General features: G+C 43.7%; 2 long non-coding RNA genes across 3 annotated transcripts; one reads left to right on the forward strand and one right to left on the reverse strand.

Annotated features, from left to right (window-relative positions):
* Positions 1-8,802: 8,802 nt before the first annotated feature.
* On the reverse strand, positions 8,803-18,414 carry LOC126499741 (uncharacterized). Of its 2 annotated transcripts, XR_007591177.1 has the most exons (6): positions 17,756-18,414; positions 14,592-15,128; positions 14,091-14,270; positions 10,764-10,873; positions 9,796-10,179; positions 8,803-9,197 (listed from the first exon to the last, which is right to left on the reverse strand). It is a non-coding gene; the product is annotated as an uncharacterized lncRNA (long non-coding RNA). The 2 variants fall into 2 exon arrangements; XR_007591176.1 differs by lacking the exon at positions 14,592-15,128 and having other exon boundaries at positions 10,011-10,179.
* Positions 10,189-14,084, forward strand: LOC126499742 (uncharacterized). Its single transcript, XR_007591178.1, has 3 exons — positions 10,189-10,513; positions 10,750-10,868; positions 13,305-14,084. It is a non-coding gene; the product is annotated as an uncharacterized lncRNA (long non-coding RNA).
* Positions 18,415-18,848: the final 434 nt, after the last annotated feature.

An 18,848-nucleotide genomic window follows, 5' to 3' on the forward strand; every position in this document is an offset into this window, starting at 1 on the left:
ACGTCTGCGAGTCTTTTGGAGGCCCAGTATCTGCCCGATCAGGTAAAATTTGGTTACATCTAAGACCCTTTCGAGGCCAAGTCTTTGGTTTGCCCTGATTCTAAATGAAGGAAACAGGGAAGGATTTGGGCCCTTTAGCTCCCAGCCCAAGGGAAGACTAATTCATTGAAGAAACAATGATCAGACTTCCCATCATCCTTGGAGGCTAAGCAGGATTCTGCGCATGCAGATGAGAGATAGGTGCTTGTAACTGCCAAGCCATCTCTCCAGTTTAGGCATTTAAGTAACAGTCTTGAGTGGGCTGTCTAATTTAATCTACTCTTTAGTAGGGTATTGCCAATCCATTTGCTACTGAGAAAACTGTTGCTCAGAGAGTTTAGGTCAGCTGCCCAAAGTTAAAAGGCAAATTCAGTAAAAGGCAGATTCAGAGTTGTCCCTCAGTTTCCCTGATTGCCATCTCCAAGGGCATAACCATGTTTTATTAGCTAGGAATTAAAACACATGCTTCAGTCAGATTCATTGTGTGGGTTTGCTAACAGAATATTTGGTCTAAATGACCTGGAAGATGTGTTTATGAACTCCTAATTCTAAATGGGTTCCTTCTCCATTTTGCATCCTGCTTGGTAGGTCTCCCCTGGCTTTGGGAGGGAACACTGTGATAAATGAAGCCACAGCATTGGGACTTTTCCCTCTACCAGCCTGGCTAGTGTATTGCGTTTCCTGTCTTCTCTGGTGCCAGCAGTGATAGGCTTCAGGTTTTCCTGTTTCCTCTTCCACTGTTTGCTTATAGAATTTTAGCCTCTTGAAAAGTGACACTCTTGCTGGATGGTGCCAGTGCACGCCTTTAATCCAAGAATTTAGCCGGCAGAGGCGGGTGGATCTCTGTGAGTCTGAGGCCAGCCTGGTCTACAAAGCAAGTTCCAGGGCAGCCAGAGAAACCTTGCCTCGAAAAACCAAAAAAAAAAAAAAAAAAAAAACCAAAACAAACAACAAAGAAAACTGAAAACAAAACCAAAAAGCGACACTTCTTTTTCCCTTCTCTCTCTTTTCCTTTGGAGACACAACATTTATCAAGAAGGCCTGGTGGATTCAACCTTCCTTTCTGAATCCCCCAACTACTTAAATTCCAGCACTTTTTCCTCGTTAGGAGAGTACCAAAGGCCCAGTCTGTCTACCCCAGAGCCTCAAAAGATGCTCTTGTTTTCACATTCTCTATGCAACACCACATGACTGCCTGTTAACTGTCTCTCCCTTTAACAATAGGCTTCTTGTTCGGGGTAATTAGCCCTAAATGGGCGTTTAACTGGTAGGGTTTCAGGTTTTCTTCTCCTCTCTGTTATTTTCTACACTGTACACAGTAGCTCAGGTCCCTTAACTGTCATTGAAAAGTAACGGCTTGTTAGTTACTTTACTGCACTTGTTATTAGTCTAGATTAGCCTGTTCACCGAAGCTACTTTTCCTGGTTTATGAACCCATGGGAGATTGAGATCCATGTTTATCAATTTCCTGTTTTCACCCCAGGGTCAGAATTTGATCTTAGGGTGGTGCTTCCTCCTCTGAGGTCGGAGGAAGAGGAAGGGTGACTCCCAAGAGGAAGCAGAAACGTGTGCCAAACTTAGATGTTGGTTCATCCTGTCTCACTGGATATGGGGTGGCATTTTGAGTATAAGATTTTGGATCTTAAATACTTGGGAACCTGGGGGAGGAGAGGAATGGTAGGCAAAATCTGGGGCCAGGTTGTCTTGTGGTAGTCAGGGTTAGAGAGCCTGTGGGCCAGACCCAGCGAAGGTGTGCAGAGGTGGCCTGTCCCAGCACACTGGCCTGTCAGGGAATCCTTATATCTTGTGAGAGGCTTCTCTTTTAATTTCCTACAAAGTTACAAACTCCAGGTGGGTTGATTGTCTAATGAATGAGTGATTCAACTTCTCTATGTCATTTCTGATACTTGCATATTTATTTTGCTACAGGAGGGGGAAAGTTGTGAACATAAGCCAAGACATGTTCAATTTTAAGACAGCCCAGACAAACAACTCAGGTCAGCACAGGCAACACGCAGGAGCCAGGCCAAGTCTCTGATACTAAGTTTCTTCCGATGCAAGAGCGAGAGAGAACAACTGTTTGGTCTCTGTTACACATATTCTCATTCATGCTTTGCAGGGGTGATGGAGAGTCTGCTCTTTGTCCCCTGTGTTGTAGACCATGGGGCTTCTCGGCGGGCAAGACAGACAAGGACACTGCCATCAAGGCCCTTACATCACAGCATGTGTTTTCTCAGTGATAGTCTTACCTGGAAATCCAATAGGGAAAATAAACAAAGAGGGATGAGAACAGGGGCTAAAGTTCTGCTTGCTTATCCCAGTTAAGCCCCGTTGGACTTTGGAAGATCTGCTAGAAGTTTGCAGCAAGAACTAGCTTCACACCTGTGAGGGACACAAGCTGAGGGGCTGAGTGATTCCCAAGTCTGCAAGTCTATGCGCTCGCTGCTCGAGGCGCTCGCTGCTCGAGGCGCTGCACAGGCAGCTGAAGCAGCTGTGGTGAGTGTTGGACTCGAACTCACAGTTGCCCTGCATCTAGTGGTCCTAAACCTTCCTGAAGTTGAGCCCAACCATAAAGTTATTTCATTGCTACGTCATGACTGTAATTTTGGTACTGTTATGAATTGCAATGCAAATATTTTCAGAGATAGAGTTTTGTCGAACAGGTCATGACCCACAGGTTGAGAAACACTGTTCTGGAACTTTGCCCTGGGCTTGCGAGGCCCACCTTGTACAAAGGCAGTACGGGGTCCCTTCTTTCCTTGACTCCAGGCAGAATGTCCCAAACTGTCCTTGGAATCAGTCTGAGGCAAGGCTTTGGCTGGACTCTAATGGCTGATTGGCTGCCCTCCCTGCCGCTCCTATTGGCCTTCTCCACACTAGTCTCCTCCTTGACAATTCCCTACACAGGAATCCCTGTCTCAGAACAGGCTTGTACTGGACACAGCCAAACACACTGTCTTATCATTTGTTCCATATAATTCATAAATAGTAGAGTAAAGAAATGTAAGGATAGTGAAAACAAAACAAAACAAAAAACCAGAGGATAAGCCCAAATGGTGTGTTACCAATGTTATGAAAATTCTTTCTTACAACTGACCCCGGGAGACACAGAATTGGGAACAGTGTCCTTGGGCTCTGACTCTGCCTTTTACTTTTCACTGAAGCCCGGGTGACTCGGTGAGCAGAGGTACTGACCCAGTTCTCTCTACGCTGGCCTTTTCTCAGTGTGTACGTGGATACTGTAATTCTTTACTCATGTTTTCAAGAGACAGATTAAGATTCATACAAGTTTGCACAACAGATGAAATGTAAAGATTTAGAAAACATCGTCACTTTTTGTTTTTAATCCCCTTGAATACTTGAAATGCGTGCCTATAGTCACCTTTTAGTTCCAGGGACAAGGCAGAAGTACATAAAACACAACAATTTTGTTTTTCATAAATTATTTAAAAATGATTGTAATGAAGACTGCGGCGAGGTGGGGGTTTTGTTTGGAATGTTGTTTACATTGCAGCAAAAATATGTTGGCGCCTTGCATATCTGGGCCTTGTCCGCGCTGTGGTTAGGGGAGACCGTCCGCAGGAATAGTGTGGCTTTCAGAAGAGAGTGCAGCACAAGTTGGAAAACTTCTTCATTTCATTTTCCTGAGTTGTTTTAGGAGAAAAATGTGAACGTGTGTGTGTGTTCATAACAGTGTGATACGTAGCTGGCCCACTGTATCCCTATCCGCGACTCCATACGTTCCCATCTCTGCATTCAGCTAACCACAGATGAAAAAATTTTAGAAAAAAACTGAGAATGTTCTGCTCATGTTCAGATTTTTTTTTAACCATCATCCCTTAAACAATACAGTGTAACAGCGATTCACATCACCGTGGGTCTTATAAATGACCTAGAGATGATTTTAAATGCCTGGCAGGATATGCGTGTGTGATCTGCAAACAAATTCAGTGGTATTTTACAGAAGGGCTTTGAGTATCTATGGCTTATGATGTCTGTGGAAGGTTGGGGAACCTATCACCCTTAAATACTACAAGATGGCTGTACGCGTGTTTTGAGAATGGATATGTATTGGTGTACCTGCTTGGAGATACTTATATGTGTGTGAGTGTACACGTACATGTATATGTATATGTGCATTTACCTGTGTTATAAATATATATGTCTGTAAGTGTGAGAATGTATAAAGAACTAGAGGTGACAGAATTCGGGTGTTGCCATGGAGTCTTCCAGTCTCGAGTGAGGTCTTGATCAGTGTGTGTTTGCAGTGTTGTTTGCTAGCGGACTTCTCACTTAAGCCCCCAGTAACTTAGAAGACTGCAGAGCTGGGAGCCAAGTTGAAGTCCACTTTTGAAGTGTCGCACTTTGGGAAAGACTTTAGGATCATTCTCATCTTTGAGTTATCAATTGGCAGTTCCTATATTATATATCAGGTTGAAGAAAATTCTATACATTCGTGTAAATGGTAATGTGTCTTCTCACTGCTTAGGGTCTTTCCCAAAAACTCATGGAGGAGTTTGTCACAAGGGAGAAAGAGCAGAGTTTACTGGAGAATAATTAAGAAGAAGGGCATAATGTAAACAGGCAACAAATGACAAAGGATGAAGGGGCACCCGGAAGAGGCTCCAGAGGAGAAGGGCTTTAGTGCTAGGCCTGAAGGGAAAGGGAAGGGCACCATCTCCAGTCAGAGGGGGAGGGCGAGCTGCACCCAAAGGAGCAGTGCTTGCTGCTCTTGGTGGCCTTCAGCAAAGGAATGTGGCCACTCCTGGGCACATCTCCAAGCCAGGCAACTCCAGACCTGATTTCTTCCACTCTTCTCTTTCGAACTCTTGCACGTGCCTTGCACAGGCAGAGCTAATGCAAAGTAAAGAAACCTTTTGGCATACAGGCATGGGGAAGGGTAGAAAGGATGGGGAAGAGACCTGGAGGGGTACATGGAGATGGGGGCTTTCTGCAGCATGTTGGCTGATTGGAAATCAACTAGTTAGTCCTCCCTTAACAAAGCTGTAAACTCAGTGGGTAGGATAGTGCAAGGGTTAGAGCTCGACTTCTAATCAGACAACGCTTTAGAGGCGAAGATCAAATGGCAGTTCAGAAACAGCCTAGAAATGAAATCCTTACATGTAATACGGCTTTTACGTACTAGGAGGTTAAGGACCCCAAACCTAAGGATTTGTAATATCATTGTTGTTTCTTTCTGTGATAAGGTTCAGACAGGGAAATGCAGATCCTGACCCTAACGTTATTCAGTAACACAATATCCTTGTGGCATAAATTATCACCAGCAACAAAGAGACCCCATTTTATATAGTAGCAATGAAGAGAGGGATCCCCCACTCCTCCCTGCCCCGTGTGCCACATGAAGCATAGAGTCTTGTCTTCTCAAATGCTACCAAACAACTGGCAATGAAAAGGGATAAGGCGTAAACCTTGGTAGCGCAGAGTGCCTGCTAGTGAAACAGTGAAACCTAAGTTGCAGACTTAATGTATTTAGCAACTGAGTAAACACCACGTGGCTATGCGTGTTGTGTATATGTGTACACTTTTAAAGGTTAAAAACCAGGTTAGGGTTATAGAGCTCTGTGAAAGAGCTCTTGCCTAGCGTGCAGTAGGCCCTGGCTTTAGTACTTAGGGCTGCCAAAAACCAAGTTGAATAAGGAGGGAGGGTGGGGCTCACCCCCTCTCACAAATCTGATCCACCCCTTGTCTCAGCGAGTCTTTCCTATGATTTGAACTTGCAGTAGGGGTGTTCAGGGGAGAGTGGTAGGGCTCTCTTGGTCCTGGGACTGCCTTGGTACCAGGAAACCCCTATTCCCTGCAGGCAGACCACTCTTGGAGCCCAAGTCTTGGTCTTTGAGGGCAGACAAGAAATTTCCTCCTCGGTGAGTTCCCGAAAGAACATCCCCATTGTCTCAGTGTGTGGGTGCACCCCTCATGGCCCTGAGTTCCTTGCTCGTGCTCTCTCTCCTTCTGCTCCTGATTTGGACCTTGGGGTTGTAGTCTGGTGCTCAAATGTGGGACTCTGTCTCTGTCTCCTTTCATCGCCTGCTGGAGGTTAATATCCAGGAGGATGAATATATGTTTTTCTTTGGGTTCACCTTCTTATTTAGCTTATCTAGGATCATAAATTATAGACTCAGTGTCCTTTATTTATGGCAAAAAAAAAAAATATGAGTGAATACATCCCATGTTCCTCTTTTTGGGTCTGGCTTACCTCACTCAGGATAGTGTTTTCTATTTCTGTCCATTTGCATGCAAAATTCAAGAAGTCATTGTTTTTTACTGCTGAGTAGTACTCTAATACGTATATATTCCATACTTTCTTCATCCATTCTTCCATTGAAGGGCATCTAGGTTGTTTCCAGGTTCTGGCTATTACAAACAATGCTGCTATGCTGGACTGGGTCTGAAAAAGCATGGGATAAAACCGGACTCACTGAACATAGCGGACAATGAGGACTGCTGAGAAGTCAAGAACCATGGCACTGGGTTTTGATCCTACTGCAGTACTGGCTTTGTGGGAGCCTAGGCTGTTTGGATGTTCACCTTACTAGACCTGGAAGGAGGTAGGAGGTCCTTGGACTCCCCACAGGGCAGGGAACCAGTCTGCTCTTCGGGCTGATGAGAGAGGGGGAGTTGATTGGGGGAGGGGGAAGGATATGGGAGGCGGTGGCGGGGAAGAGACAGAAATCTTTAATAAATATATAAATTAAAAAAAACTTAAAAAAAGTTAAAAAAAAGAAAGAAAGTGTTCTAAAGTGTGTAATGCAAGTCATGAAGTTATGAGGATTGAAAGCTTAGGTGATTGAAAAAGGATCTGAGATGCTTTAAAGAATAAAACCTGTTCCATATTTCTCTCTTTCAAAAAAAAAAAGAAAGAAATTTCCTCCTCAATTTTGTGGCTCAATCTCAACTTGAAACTCCGTGTGGGGAGTGAAGAATTGATGTAAATTCCCAGCTGAAGGAAAGAAAGCGCAAAAAGAATGTTTTTTTTTTTGTTTGTTTGTTTGTTTTAATTTTTTGGAAAATGAGATTTTTGACATTCAAAAATAGCCAAAGAGAACACCTGATATGTAACTGCCAAGCACGCAGCTTAATGGTGGAGCATAGCACTTGTGAGGCCCTGGGCTTGGTTCCAGCATGGAAGGGAAGAACCTGAACCCAAACCAACCAACCAACCAACCAACCAAACCAACCAACCAACCAACCAACCAAACCAACCAACCAACCAACCAACCAAACCAACCAACCAACCAACCAACCAACCAACCAAACCAACCAACCAACCAACCAACCAAACCAACCAACCAACCAACCAACCAACCAAACAACTATAAGAGTTCAGGGTTCTGACTTGAATTTTCTCAAAATTAGAAAAAAAAAAAAAGATCATCCTACCAAGAAAGAAAAGTTAACTGACATTCTCAAAGGAATCAGTTCTTCAAAGTAAAGGATTTGTCTGAATGAGGGGCCAGCGTATGCTACAGTAAGAACCTTCCCTGGGAAAGCAGGAGGTTTCTCAGGATATTGGATTCCTCTGCAGAGCGAAACCTTCCAGAGGTGGAGTTTCTAAGTTCATCTAAAATGTAAGCAAGAGAGAAGGATCAAAGAAAGGGAACAACCACGTTTCTTACACATTTTTGATGGGTGTGACAATGAACTTCTAGTTCTGAAGTAAAATTGAAAGACGTGTGTTAAGGCCATAGCTGGTGGCACATACCTGCAATCCCAGTACTGAGGCAGGAGGATCATAAATTTGAGACCAGACTGGGCTGCATATCAAGATCCGCTCTCTGCCTGCCATCCATCCATCCATCCATCCATCCATAAATTACCTACAAAAGTCTTTCAAACTAAACCCAGAACACATTGCATTAGTAAGTGTGTTTATATACGTATCTTTAGAAAGAGACAATCATCTTTATTTTCTTTGGAAAGGGTGTTCTTTTGTTGTTGTTCTGAAGTATGTGAATCTGTGTGTCTGTGTGGGCTTGTGCTCTAGAGTGAAATGTCGGAAGGGGCCAGAGAGGTCCTCTGATGTCCTGGATTTACGGTGGTGCACACTTGTGAGGAGGCAGGAGGATAATGAATTCAAGGTCAGTCCGTCTTTAAAAAAAATGTTAAATGGATCAGGAAGCTGTGCACTGAACAGGCTGTTCCCATTTGCCTTTGTTTCCAGAAACTTGTGTTGCTGTTTGAAAAGGGTGCCTTTTAAGTGTGTGCTATAAACAGTGCCCCCGCAGGGAGAGCTGATAAACAATGCATCAGTCGCTACTGATGTATTACTTACTGTTTAATAAGGGTATGCAGCTGGTCTCTAAGGACCGAGGACACACAGTGACTGCCCAGAGGTCAAGGGTCAGTGAATTAACGCCTAGCTTTTGTTGGAGTACTAAAGGAAGATGATCTTCTTCTGCACAATCAGGGGCCTGACTAGAAAGAGATCATTCTGTACTCGGAACTATTTCAAAATCGCAGCTGCAGCTTCTCTTCCGGGACTTCTTCGCCAGTAACTGGAGTCAGCAGGTTGATGCCTTAAGCCTGGAAGACTATTCCTCCAGATTGTGGAAATGATACTTTAAAAAAAATTGTGATTTTCTTTTCATGCTCGAGAGGGTTTTTGTAAAAAAAAAATTAAATTGTGTTTATTTTGTTTTATTTTTCCTCTTCATTTTTACTAGTTCTTTGAGACCCTCTCATGATATTTTTTGATCATATTCAGCCCTCCCCCACCTCCTCCCTTCCCTATCCAACAAACGTGTGTGTCCTTAAAAACATAGTTATTTATTGGTGGTTTAAAGTGTAAGTCTTAATAATGCAAAAATTGAATGGGAGAAAGCATTTTGGATTAAATGCTAAAACACAGCTTCCTTTTGGCTCTCTTATGAATTAACTCATTTAGCTACTGAAGGTTGAAAAAGAGCCAAAAAAGACTTGGCTGGGCCTGCAGGAGAGGGAAGAAGGCTGGGAGCCAATGCTGTAGGCACAGATAGGTGGGAAGAAGCAGGAGGAGACAAGCCTAGCAGCAGGAGGTGCAAGGCTCCAGGTCTCCCTGTTCACTGTGTCTTTGCAGGGAGGAATCCTCATTAAACCAGTGAGCCAGTTTCCTTCCTGGCTTCAGGGGTCTCTTCGACTTCCATGGCCAGCAGAGCAATGGTCTATGGGAAGCAAGGAGGTAGTTCAGTTCAACATGACTAAGTAGCCGGTGTTGGTTTAAACCTGGCCCCAAATAGTTTATTTTAGGTGTATTTAAGTATAGCATAATTTGGTGAAAACTTATTCTGGTGAATAATTAACTCAATCTTATGTGCACAATAAAGCACACAGAAATCTCTTTGAGGAACAGTAAAGACTGGGTGTGATTACACTGAAATCCTTTTAAGTATGTGTGACACTTTCTATAAAGATTGACTGACTGAGAAAAACAACGGTCTGCGGGAGGGTCACACAGATAGCACAAAGGTCACCAGGCTAGAATGCGCGTCCATCTGTTCCTAGCCAGGCTAGAATGCACGTCCATCTGCTCCTACCCTTCTGGATGGATAATAGTTATAGCGTTCCTTCCCTTGAAAAATAATGATCACACTCCCGGTTCCCCTAAGTATTTGTGAGCGCAAAACCCTTCACGCCACAAAATTCCTATTTATTTCCTCTCTGTAGTTGGTGTAGTTGGTGTAGTTGGTGTAGTTGGTGTAGTTGGTGTAGTTGGTGGTGGTGGCTGTTGCCCCTTGGTTTCCTACTCCGTCAACTACTGACCTTCAAGTTTTCCCTGTACTGTTCTTCGATTTGCCAACTGAGGCTCCGTGAATAAGAAGTGATGGATGAGTAAAACAGGCAATATTAACATGCACGCTGTGTGCTCACGTAGGGTTATTTGGCGACTGGGAGAGGGTATTTAGAGTCTGAGCTCATACACAATCTCCGAGAAAATCATGGTCTTGTAGATAAATGAGAAAACAAAGGAAAAGCACCTTGGCCTTCCATGGTGGCTCAAGCTGCAGGAAGGAATCCTTTGTGGGTGAGCAAAGGAAGAGAAAGACCAGTTAGCCAGGTCTGCTGTGAATATTCTTCTGTCCTTTTTCTGGGTTGATGAAGCCTAGAGTTGTCCTCAGCCTTTGGAAGAACAAACCTAAACCAAAACTGAAATAAAAAAAAATAATTACTGATCTTCCTGACAGAGATGGTGAAGGGGGAGGTAAAAGAATTTTTCTTATGTTTGTTTTATAAAAATTTGCTTCATTCTACAGCAATCAGTAACTAAAACATGGCATGCTTTGGGCGGTGCTTTCTGCTGCTTCCTCTGAAAGGGAAAATTATGTAACATAAAGAGCAAACGGTAATAGACCTCGGACCTGCTGAGGACACTGGAGTCATTCATTCCAAGCCCTTGGGACCGGCATCGCAAGCAGCCAGTGCTCAGTGAACACAACCAAATTTCCTACTTAGGAAATCCTTTAAATTTCCCTAGTGGAAGGTGCGGGAGTGTGCGGGAGGGCGTGGGAGGGTGGGGGACGGTGAGGGAGGGTGAGGATTTGATCACTGACTCGAGGGTGAGGGAGGCCATAGGTATAACATTCTAATAAAAGCTGTTTATTAGAATACTCTTCCTTTTAGAAATTCCTGAAGATTGTTGAGCTTAGTGGCAAGAGCTAATTAGAAAAGATTCAGTAGAGGTTACCATCAGATGTCACTCATTGGTTGGTTTTGCAGGTAAAGATTCTTACCTCCAAACACGATTACCAGAGTGTGAGCTCCAGGATCCACACCGTGGAAGGAGAGAGCCAGCTCCTGTGAGTTGTCTTCTGACCTCCACACTCAAACCACGGCAGGTGAGCTACACATGCATATACACGAAATAAATACGCAAAATGTAATAAAAGGGAGAATCACATGCACGGGAAGGCTTGCTTCATGTAAAGGCGGTGGTGCTTAGCTTCTAGGTCTATAGAGCACCACGTTAAAAGGAAAAACACAATGTAAGCCTCGCTGAAGAGCTTTCCAAACTGGAACTGGAAGCCTATTACGTGGGCAGGACTGTGGATGGTTTTTAACTCCTACCTAGAAATACGAGCATTTATCACCTCCTTGACTACAGGTATCTGAATCATTAGAACTACTGAATCCAAAGGCCTACGATGCATCAAGAGTTTATTAGGCTCAGTCTTATGGACGCGTCCATTCTGCTTATGTGTTCTTTCCTCCCACCCGCCACCTTGTTCACCCTCTGCATTCAGTAGCTCGCATATATTCCCTCTTTTCCCACATCGTGTCAAGCATTCGTTCCATACTTTCTGAACCCTTGCCTCCAGGGCTTCGTACAGATGGAGTTTTCAATTTTGGGTTGATTGGCCCTGAGAGATAAAAAAAAAAATAAAAGCAATTATCCAGGCCTAGAGAAGAAAGGTGTACAACGAAAAGGAGTAGGCGGAGGGATGTCCGCAGGTGTCTTGACTTTTCCGAGAAAGCTCAGTTTAGCTTCACCTGAAGTTGTGGGAAGAACTTTGCTTCTCCTAGTAGAACGTGATTAGCACAGGGAGCCCAGAAGGAGAACTGGGGCTTCGCAGGGAGGATCCCGAGACAGAAAGGGTTAAGGCCAGAGGTCATGCTGAGAACTGTCATTATTTCTGCCATCAAAGCAAATGTTTACTAAAACTCCAAGCCACTTTTATCTGGACACCCCTGGACTTTGAAAATACACTGTTTACACAGAACGGATTGTTGAGAACCACAGAAGGCCTTTGTGACTAAGCTCCTGCACTTGTCCCCAACAGCTCAGATCAAATCTCAAAGCAGTTACACCGGCATCTCCGTGACTAAACTGAAACCAAGTTGTCTGGTCTCCCTGAAAGTTAGGAGAAAGGGAACAACCACGTTTCTTACACATTTTTGATGGGTGTGACAGTGAACTTCTAGTTCTGAAGTAAAATTGAAAGACGTGTGTTAAGGCCACAGCTGGTGGTACATACCTGCAATCCCAGTACTGAGGCAGGAGGATCATAAATTTGAGACCAGTCTGGGCTGCATATCAAGATCCTGTCTCTGCCATCTATCCATCCATCCATCCATCCATCCATCCATCCATCCATCCATCCAACCAACAAACCAACCTTAAATTACCTACAAGAGTCTCTCAAACTAAACCCAAAACACATTGTATTAGTAAGTGTGTTTATATACATATCTTTAGAAAGAGAAAATCATCTTTATTTTCTTTGGAAAGGGTGTTCTTTTGTTGTTGTTCTGAAGTATGTGAATCTGTGTGTGTCTGTGTGGGCTTGTGCTCTAGAGTGAAATGTCGGAAGGGGCCAGAGAGGTCCTCTGATGTTCTGGGTTTATGGTCGCTGTGAACTGCCCATGTAGCTGCTAGAAAGTGAACTCCTGTCCTGCTGTCTCCTTGTTTTGGTTTAAGCCAAGGTCTTATTATTCAGCCTGACTGGTGTCAGACTTGCAGTCTTTCTGCTGAGGCTACAGGCATGCCCAAGCCTGCCTGATTAGAAAACCATCCTTAGTGAGTGGGATTACTCTGGCGGCTCCAGATTAGGAGAGCCGATTGTTTTTTCATGAAGAGGGCCTCTTCCTTGTTGTGCGGAGTTCTGGAGAAAGAGAGAACAATTGCCCAATGAGAGCTGGGCCTTTCTAATAAGAAAGGAAAGGCATTTCTCTACAGCTGTTCCTTGGGCGGTAACTTGGGAAACCTGTTCCAGCAGTGTTCAACCTCTTTGTGGGTTGCATATTAAATATTGTGCACGTCAGCTATTTACACTGCAATGCATATAACAGTAGCAGCATTATGGTTATTAAATACCAATGAAATAATTTTATAGTTGGGGGGTCGCCACAGCTTGAAAAACTGCGGTAAACGGTCACAGCGTTAGGGAGGTTGAGAACCATCGTCAGGCTGAAGTGAAGTCTGTTGAAGGAAAAGGATAGCATGGCTTTCAAAGAGACCATACCAGGAGGACAGTGGGTTCTAGGCTCCACACAGGCAACCAAGGATTTGGGATGAGCTCAAATTCAGGGTGGTATTTATTCAAGGCAAGACCCTCTTGAGATGGCACAGGGTATCATGGAGTTCAAATCTTTGTATGAATCATGGCTAGGCAACAGATGCCGGGCAACTGAAATGGAAGAACTGAAGCCTTCGAGTATAATCTAGAGTAGGGGAAGGGCTGAGGGTGTCCTCACAGGTAGGAAGGCTTGGGGGTGGCCATGGTGCTCATTGAACTGGTGAAAATTTCTAATTCTCTTCACTTGATTCTCATAAGCCTCTGTGTTCTTGGATCACGAAGAGTTGCATCTTATGAAGCAGAGGAACCAGTGCCCGAGAGGAGACTCTGGACATGATGGACATCCAACGATTAGAAGAAATTAATAAAAAGGAAGGTGTCACCATGCTTCTCCTAAGAATAATAGTGGCTTTGAGTGTCTCCAAGGGATGAGTGGGATGGGATCAACTCAACACACAGTAGGGCAACATAGGATTTGCAGCTGCAGCGGAAGAGTTAAGTAAATCAGGGTCACAAGTTTGGCTGCATTTCCAACTTGGTCTGGCTGGCCATGTGATTGCGATGCATAATGCATCAGCTGGACAATGAGATCTATTCACTAATCCAAGCTAGCCCTGAGTTCCCTGCAAGAGAACTGGGACTCTTCTCACAGCGGCGCTGACTCTGAGGAGAAAGACAACCCTTTTAAATCAGTGTTTGCAAAGCCTGTGGGTGGACAGTTTTGTTTTCTGTTCTTTTTTTTTTTCTAAAAAATAAAACAAACTATCTTTTTTCATTTTACACACCAATCCCAGTTCCCACTCCCTCCCCTCCTCCAATTTTTTTCCACCTTCCCCTCCACTGCACCCCCATCCACTCCTCAGAGAGGGTAAGGCACATTGCTTTGGGGAAGGTCCAAGGCCCTCCCTACTATATCTAGGCTGAACAAGGTATTCATTCAAAGAGAATAGGTTCCCCAAAAGCCAGTACATGTAGTAGGGATAAATCCTGGTGCCACTGCCATTGGCCCTGTAATCTGCCCCAAACAATACAACTGTTACCTACATTTAGAGGTCTGGCTTGGTCCTATGCTGGTTCCTTCCCTGTCCGGCTGGAGTTGGTGAGCTCCCATTAGCTCAGGTAGACTGTTTCAGTGGGTGTCCCCATCATGGTCTTGACCTCTTTGCTCATATTCTCACTCCTCCCACTCTTCGACTGGACTTTGGGAGCTCAGCCCAGTGCTGCCTGTGGACAGTTTTAAGGAGAAATTCTTTACAGATTTCTACCACGGACCTCAATTACTTTTATGTAGTCTTTCTAAATAAATGATAGTCTTTCTCCCCCATGTGTTTATTGAAATTACTGTATTTTGTGTTTACAGTTTCTCAAAGGTAGAAAACCTTAGCCACTATTTCCTCAGCTAGTTTTCTGCTCCTCTCTCGGCTAATCCAATAATCCATGCTATTAGATTGGGTGGACTTCTTGGAAAACTTATTGACTCTGATTTCTTTTTCACTTCTCCACCCCACCCCCATTCAGGGCTCACGTCTCTACACATCCGCATACCTGGCATTTCTGCTGCTTTCTGTGATTTTTTTGTATTTTAATTTTTTTTTCTCCAACAGAGAGTAGAACTCTTCCTGATAGTCTATGTTAGGTAGAAACAGCCAGTTTTGAGAGTTACAAAACCTCTCAAAAGTTGACAAGAGACTCTCTCTCCCAGAATCCTTAGTTTATCTCTGGTTTGAGTTCATTGATCCTAGTGATCACGTGTTCACCATTAATCTGTTACTTTTGCAAGGTTTGGTTTGTGAGTTTTCAGGGGAACTTGAGCTAGATAAAGGTGGAATTAGCTTCTCTCCAAGTCAGCTTCTCAACCTCGGCAGTAGTAGCGTTGAGGGTTGAATATGTTTTTTGATGTATTGGGTTTTGTGATCATTGTATAATATTTAACATCATCTTTGCTCCCTACTCAGAGGTTGCTAGAATTACCTCTATCCCAATTACGATAGTTGATATTGCAGGATGCCCTGGCGTGGGACAAAATAGTTCTTGGGTAAAGAGCAGCTATCCTAAGTTGGCTCCATGAGGAGGTGGAAATACCTAATAGAGAAATACAAAAATAAAAAAAAAGAGAGACAATAATTATAACTGTCCTCTGTAATCTTCACTTATAATATTTTGTAGTGAGGGGGATGGGCAAACAAATTATTTAGACGTGTAGTTTGGATATGATATAATCCTTAGGCACTAGGATAAATACACTATAGACAGCCAGCAGAATCCAGTTAGGTCCATGTGCGACAACACAATGCAGACTTAAAACCCGGCAACGCGCGGCACAGAACACACTATTGTGCGTATTATCATTACAATCATCGGTTCATATTTCATTTATCCTGCTTCCATTCATTCACTTATTTGAGGTCTTACTATGTAGCCGAGGCTGGCCTTGAACCTTCCATCCTCGTTTCTCTGCTTCCTAAGTGTTTGTGTTGCAAGCATGTTTCACCACGCCGCAGGATTTTGAAGACAAGCGGAGAGTGGTGGCACATAACTCTTGCCCTAGCACCTGATCCTCTGATACAGGTGAATCTCTATGAATCCAAGGCTAGCCTGGTCTACATAGTGAGTTCTACATCAGGGGTACACAGTATGACTCTCTCTCCAAAAGGAATTTTAAGAAAAGATCTGTTTGTTTCTTATGTATCTGATGTATGTGAGTGTTTTGTCTGCACGTCTTCACACGAGAAAAGAGCATCAGGCCCTGTGGGACTGCAGGTATAGACCGTTGTGAGCTTCCATAGGGTTGCTGGGAACTGAACTTAGTATTTTTGGAACAGCAGCTAGTGCTCTTAACTTCTGAGCCTTCTCCAAAAAAAAAAAAAAAAAAAAAAAAAAGATTTTTAAGTTGAGTATTACATAAGATCTGCAACTGAGCCCTGTTTGTTTTTTTTTGTGGTATGATGAGATTAAATGAGAGTGGAAAGACCACAGGATAAATCTGAGGAAAAATAAAAGACTATTTTGGGGACCTCTGTTATTTTGTGGTGTGTCACACTGTGCTGAACAGAATTAGGGCTGTTCTTCCAAGTACTGTACAGGGACTGACAAGAACACTGTTGGAAGATTAGCTGAGGTCCATTTCAGATGAGCTCCCCAGAAGCAAGCTGGCCTCTTTCTAACGTCAGGCTCACTGGGGATAAATAAAGAGTTAAAGCACAGTCATTGGAGCTTTCTCAATTCAATGAAGATAGCATTATGGTCCATCTGTTGCTTCCCTTATAAGCATGCATCTTCTAAACAAAAGGGCTAGAGGCAGAATCCTGAGTTTACAAAAGCACTTTTCAATTAATTACCTTCTTCAGTGCAAAAAATCCTTTGTGACTAAGTTGTGATTCTCACCTTCCCTCTACTGTGACTAAACACCTGACTTGAACTACTTAAAGGAGAAAGAATTTATTTGGGCTTGTGGTTTCGGAAGTTTCTGTCTGCAGCTGGCTGGCTCCTCTGCTCCCGGGTCTGTAACAAGGTGGAAGATAGAAGTGGAGGCTGCTACTCACCCCATTTGATGAGAAGGGGGTGAGGGTAGGGAGGGAAGAAAGTGTAGTTTACCAGGGCACTTCTCCAAGAATCTAATCCCTTCAGTTTGATCCTACTCCCCTCCCCAAATAAATGTTACTCCAAATACTGAATCAAATAACGAATCTATCGGTGGATGCATAAGTTGCTATGCTCAGCACTCTAATTATTCACTTTCTTCTCCCAAATCCATGGCTGAATCTTGCTATAAGCCAAGCTGTCAACACAAGGGGACTTTTTTTTTTTTTTTTTTCCGAGACAGGGTTTCGCTGTGGTTTTGGAGCCTGTCCTGGAACTAGCTCTTGTAGACCAGGCTGGTCTCGAACTCACAGAGATCTGCCTGCCTCTGCCTCCTTTGCTAAAATTTGCTAAAATTTGGAGTGCTGGGATTAAAGGCATGCGCCACCACCGCCCGGCCTCACAAGGTGACTTTTCACATCAAAAGTGATAGTGTTAGTATTAGTTCCCCTTCGGGATTGTGGAAACGGAATCTCAACGCTTTAAACAACTTTGTCAAGGCCATATGGGTAACTGGAATCCTTTCATTCCGACTCTCATTCCCACCCCCTGCTTTAATCTGCTTCTTTAGGCAGATAGCTCACGGAACAGTTGAGGGAGGTATTAGCTGCTTGCCCACTTGCTCTGGGTCTCTAGAAGTTCCTGTAGCACACTACACTACCACATGACCCTTGTTCTCACCTTGCCATGGGGTGGTAGCGTGCCCTCTCCCTAGACAGTCCTCATTTGGGCGGAGTTTATTTTGGACAGCTTATTTCTAGAATTGTGTGTGCAACTTACACAAATAACACGCTTCTAACTCTCTCGGGTCACCTAAATCCTGCCTTAGAAGAAGGATCGTTGCTTCGTTATAGCCTGTAGGGTTCTGAAGTGCAAGGAAAAGGCTTTGATACTTGAGGGCAGTCATTGAACCAAAAGCACTGGAGTTACCCAGATGTTGAAATAGGAGCGGCGGGGCTGCGTCCCCAACACCCCGGCCGCTTGGCTAGCTCATGCCCGAAATAACAACACACAAACTGTATTCATTTAAGAACTGCTTGGCCCATGAACTCTAGCCCTTACAGGCCAATTCTCGCATCTGGACTAGCCTATTTCTAATGGTGTGTGTAAGCACCCCAAGGTGCGCTTACCGGGAAGATTCTAGCCTAAGTCCATCGTGGGTTGCAGCTGCCTGGGAGAGCTGAGCATGGCGTCTCTGCTCCAGCAGAGCTGTTGGGTCTCTCCGGGAGCAGAGCAGAGTCTGACCTCACTTCCTCTTCCGCCCAGAATTCTATTCTGTTTACTCCTCCCATCTATGTTCTAAGCTGAGGCCAAGCAGTTGGTTTATTATAACTTAACCAATGAAATCAACAGATTGATATATGACACTCCCACATCACTTCCCCTTTTTTTGTTTAAACAAAAAAAAAAAAAAAGAAGGCTTTAACTTAACATCCAAAGCTCTAGAAATGACAGAGACATCTCGCTGCCTGGACAGTCACCCAAAGTTCCTCTGTACCGTTGGGGCATCCATCTTTGGCCTACAGGCCCATAGTTTCCAGCAGACATTTCCACAAAGCAGGAAATTTCAAAGGCAGTCACTATCTGCTTGTCCTGAAGAATGTCTTGCAGACTCTTTCATGAATCAGGAACCCCAAAAGATCATCTCACCTTTAGGCAAGTTTAGCAGTCCTCTCTCTGCGGGTTCTCTGTGTCCAGTTTATGCAATAGTCCAGGCAAGAGCAGTTTCTTGCCCAAATGGCTATCAAACTCCATAAGGATCCTCTTCGATGCCCATCTTCCTCTTGAAGTAGATGGGTGTCTCATTGTCATGAAAAGTCCTAAGTTATTAAAACATTTAAAATGCCATATTCTATAATCTTTGAAAAATATGAAGAATGCCTATCTAAAATATATCTATGCACATCTAGAAAATCTTAACTAACATGACTACAAACTTAATTATTATTAATGATAATTCATTAACAATCTATATACATTACAAAATTAACCTTAAATTTAAATCACTAAAGCAAAATCAATGTAAATTATTCATACCTATATCATCTCCCCCTTTAAATGTAAAAGAACATTTATAAACAATATTTGGGAATATGGGCGCAGATTTTTCTCTCCAAACTGCTTCCTGCTGAATGGGGGCGTCGTTAATTAGGTCTTTCAGATATATGACACTCCCACATCACCCAGACATAGTTAGCAATGAAGGATTTCTGACCACACATT

This window comes from Alexandromys fortis, unplaced genomic scaffold (genome assembly GCF_014885135.2).
Source record: "Alexandromys fortis isolate MF-2015 unplaced genomic scaffold, M_Fortis_MF-2015_v1.1 scaffold_37, whole genome shotgun sequence".
NCBI lineage: Eukaryota > Metazoa > Chordata > Mammalia > Rodentia > Cricetidae > Alexandromys > Alexandromys fortis.